General features: G+C 41.5%; 2 non-coding genes across 2 annotated transcripts; one reads left to right on the top strand and one right to left on the bottom strand.

Annotated features, from left to right (window-relative positions):
* Positions 1 to 1,591: 1,591 nt before the first annotated feature.
* Positions 1,592 to 1,663, bottom strand: trnat-cgu (transfer RNA threonine (anticodon CGU)). Its single transcript has one exon. It is a non-coding gene; the product is annotated as a tRNA-Thr (tRNA).
* A 259-nt stretch (positions 1,664 to 1,922) lies between these two features.
* On the top strand, positions 1,923 to 2,027 carry trnai-uau (transfer RNA isoleucine (anticodon UAU)). Its single transcript has 2 exons — positions 1,923 to 1,960; positions 1,992 to 2,027. It is a non-coding gene; the product is annotated as a tRNA-Ile (tRNA).
* Positions 2,028 to 4,395: the final 2,368 nt, after the last annotated feature.

The raw sequence follows: 4,395 nt of genomic DNA, 5'->3' as shown, positions 1-4,395 counted from the left end.
CGAGTCCTAAGTTTGAATAGTTCAAAATAGACGAAAAAGGGTAATTACAGACTCTTTCGAAATGTAAGAACATTAAAGCTGTGCGGACCTTATCTTGATTTACCTAGTTTAATCGTTTTCAGAAAGTGTAATTTTATTATTTTATGTACCCTTGACGATTCTACTGATGTTATAAGTGCTCTTGTTTATATTGAATCTATTTTGTTGTTCAAATAAAAAGTAAAAAAAAAACATTCCGGATGCGTCTGCTGTAGAAATAAAATGACATCAAAGGCGTTGTACGTAGAGTTCTGAAGCCTGCTCCACAGAAGAACTAGCTGAGATGAAACGTTCGATATTCTACTGACAGGGCTATTCCCATCAACTCAGTTTCTTTCTGAAACAACGTTTTCCAAGAAAAACTTACACTTTGCAAAATTTGAAATAAAATACTTGCTTAAAAGTGCAGATTATTTTTTTCCCAAAAACTGTAAAAGGAGAAAACCGACCTGTTGGAGTCTCTGTCGTACCATTGCTCAGTGCGGGCAGGTCGGGACTAAAATGATAGTAAGGTGCTGGTTCAAGCACATCTAGGCACGCCTTTCTCACTGTTCCATCGTGAACATCATCTAGAGAAAAAGTGGCATGTAATGTTTAATACATTATTGGCCTTATTAATAATTTGAGGGAATATAAATGCTTTGCATGTATCGAATTACAGCACGTAACAACTGAGTACCTGAGTCGATATCACCGGGCAATTTCCAATAACGACCAACATCAGACACTTCAAGAAAAATAAGATTCCATATCTTGGAATGTAGGGCGGGAGAATTCATTTATACTCCTGTTGCATCTTGAGCTAAACTTTTTTTTAAAAAAATATGACGCAGATTTGCTCAAGATACTTGTAATCGCCTTAAAGAGAGTTTTCATGAAAACGTACATCGGCTAGCTCTCCACTGTTAATTGACAGAACTTTTGAAGAAACTGTTCTTATATAAGCAACATACAAATTAAACATCTTAATGAACATGAAGGGAAATCTATGGAAGCCCGTTTCCGTCAGGGAGTAAAAAAAACGCGCTATGATATCTCATTGTATGTCTTTTTTTACTTAAAAGGGTCTTCTTTAGCTCAGCTGGCAAGACCTGGGTTCGAGCCAATGCAGTGAGGCACGAACTAGGGTGGGAGCTGCGAGGGCACAAGCCCTACAACCCGAATCCGTTACAATAACAAAAGGACAGACATTGAAATATGGGCTATTTCGAAGTCGCAAATGTGAGATATAAAGTAGGAATTCTGAGTTACTAAGTCGCAATTCTGAGTTGCTAAATCGGAATTCTGAGATACCATAGCGGGTTTTTTTTTTACTCCCTGGCGGAAACGGGCTTCCATAGAAATCCGGGTTGTGAATAACAACTCTCACTACACACGATTGAGTTCTTGAGGCTGGCACCTAAGACAACTCAGCCATCCTGACAAGCAGTGGAGGATGCCCGTTACTTTGTCAAAGGATTATTAACTACTTTTCTTTTCTTATTATTACAGAGATTTCTACATTGCAAGACAATTGACGATTTAGATAAAGGTATATCGTGGCACGCAAACCAGGCACGGACGGGGTTTGAACCCGCGCTCTTCGGTTTACGAAACCGATGCCTTACCACTTGGCCACCGCGCAAACAGTCTAGTTTTTTTTTCCCATCAAGGCTAATACATTTTGAAAAAAAAAAATCTGTGCGCAAATTGCAATGGCAGGAGAAGTAAAGAATATAGTTCTTCTGTGGAGCTGGCTTCAAGAATTTTTTCATTTTCTTCCCTTGTAGTTTCCTCGCTCTTTTACTGTCCCTTTCTCCCACGGAGAGACGGAAAACATGCCGAAATCGTTTTCACCCTGTGTTTGTGCAACGTCAGTGTGTGAAGGGAAAGCAATCTACGTGGCTCCAGTGGCGCAATCGGTCAGCGCGCGGTACTTATGCAGCAGTGCACAGCGGAGTCATGCCGGAGTCATGCCGAGGTTATGAGTTCGAGCCTCACCTGGAGCAGTGTGGCCTGTCTTTAGCTACCGAAAGCAACCGTCCACTTTAGATACTGTTACTTATAGGTCGTCCTTAACACCTTATCTAACGGGATTGTAGCTTGTTAGGTGTTTGCTGGAGATCCAGTCTAAATTAACATAAAAGGAACAGGTAAAGGTTTATTCCACGTCACACCCGAAGAAGGGTCCACGTTGTGTTTCCTTCTCCTTTCAGCATGGTATAAACCTATACTTTTTCCTTTGCAGCTGACGCAGGTCACTACTTAAATTCCCATCAGCTGTGGACCCCCAGCTGATCTCTACACAGATAGATGAGAGATATCTTCTTAGACGAGAGGTCTGCTGGGACTAAGGGAGCACGATGGGGTACCGAAGACTTGAAAAAGCTCTCGCATTAGATTCTGTTTTTGTTGTTTCCCAGATTTGTTTTTAATGTTCTTTTTGTTTTGAAGTTGTTCCTTTAAGTATTTGTTTATTTTATTTTCTGTAGTCGTTAGACTACTACAGTGATTTACCTAGGTTCCCGGAAGGCTTCTTGCATCGTGGTTGTTGTGTTTTTGGGTTACAAGTATTTTTTTTCTATTGATAGGACCCCACGCATTACTGTGGGACTAGTTAACTTAAGTTCTTACATTGTACCTGAAATTACCACATAAACTACTACTCTGTTTTCTTTTTTTTAAATAAAGGCACAAATGATGTTTTTTTTTTCTTGCAGCTGATTGGCAATGACCCTACAACGGGTCATTGCAACGAACGTGGCTGCTGAAATTTGTCAGCAGCTCCATACTAAACCTGTTCTCAATTGCAACAAACCTAAAATAACATATGCTGCCCATTAGATGTTACCGATGTAGGAGACTAACTTAAACCACCTCTTCACAGGGTTTATGTAGTTCAGTAGAGGAACAGTCGATCGCATTTGAACTGTTCTGAATGTAGTGGAAATAATATAGTCACAAAGTAACGAACATACGCACCACTTGCTTGAAATATTTACTGTAGCTAAAATTGTTTTCTAGACACCACAACTATTCACAATGAATTTGATGAATACATGTCTTTATTAATAAAAGTGTAATTTATTAATAATTAAGATTAATGTATATCTTTATTAGTAGCTGTATTACCGGTAATGCATGTACAGTCCTTAATATGGGATAGTGAACTTTCAGGTATCCTGGGGAGGTAAGAAAACTGAAATGAAGGAAATACATATTTAAAGGGGGTGTAAGTCTTAAATGTGTTCTGTTACATCTGGGTGTTAACTGAATAGATTGTATTACTTATTGTGATTTGACACATGTCTGTCTCAGGAGACAGCAGAAAAATTGAGGAATTTGCAGGTACAGAAAATAACTTGAACTGAACAGGCAAATGTAAGGTTATGTTAAAGAAAAATAAACTTTGTCACCTTTTTCAACATGATTATTTAAGACAGTTTATCGGAACCGTATCTCTCCTCGATTCTGTGGCTGTGGTCCAACAGTAACGGTGGTGAAACAAGCAGAATGTGCGGAAAGAATTGGAGACGTAACGGGAGACTCATCCAGTCGATAGAAGGGTTGTGTACGCTGAGAAGTGTAGTTTAAAAGCTTAACGAGCCAGGGAGGAGTCAAACCTGCAATCTTCTGAGCCAAAGTCAAACACATTATCCATTGCACCACTGGCTCTGATACCCTAAAGCCACCACTGTGAGCTTTGTGCTGCTATTAGTAATACTGTAGCACTCCGGTGTTCACAACAGCCCCCCACCACCAGGAACTCAAACCCAGGCCTCCTGCATCACTCAACAGGGACCTAGCCTGTTGAGCTAAAGAGCAATCTCCCTCAGTCCTGCGCCTGTGGCCCTGCTATTACAGGGAAGGGCAGTGACATCACCGCTCTGGTAAGCCGGCTCTTACACACTCAATGGTGGCCGTATGCGTTACACTCTCCCCCGCTTAACTCACCAACCTCAGCAAAGGGCTATCCCATCCCACTGCTGACACCAATGTAACGCTCCAGGGTTCACATGGGCATCCTCGCCACTGCCACATCAGGTCAGTCCCCCACCGTCAGGGACTCAAACCCAGACCTCTGGCATCACTCAACAGGGACCCAGCCTGTTGAACTAAAGGGAGTCCGTCCCTAAGCTCAAGCGGCTGGGTCCCTGTTGAGCTATGGTGGCGGTCGCAGGTTTGAGTCCCCGACGGTGGGGGGCTGACTTAAGTGGCAATGGCAAGGGTGCCCACCTGAACCCCCAACCATTACAATACTATACATCGCTCCAGTCCAAATTTTCTCAATTAGATTCATGTGTTTTCTACTTGTATTTAGCTACTAGGTCTTTCGTTTGGTCTGTTTTAAAAATAGCATCTCAAACGATTTTATGT

Source organism: Lepisosteus platostomus, chromosome 5 (genome assembly GCF_059453375.1).
Source record: "Lepisosteus platostomus isolate fLepPlt1 chromosome 5, fLepPlt1.hap1, whole genome shotgun sequence".
Classification (NCBI taxonomy): domain Eukaryota; kingdom Metazoa; phylum Chordata; class Actinopteri; order Semionotiformes; family Lepisosteidae; genus Lepisosteus; species Lepisosteus platostomus.
Note: the sequence above shows the minus strand (reverse complement) of the source record. Positions and strands in the feature narration are given on the sequence as shown.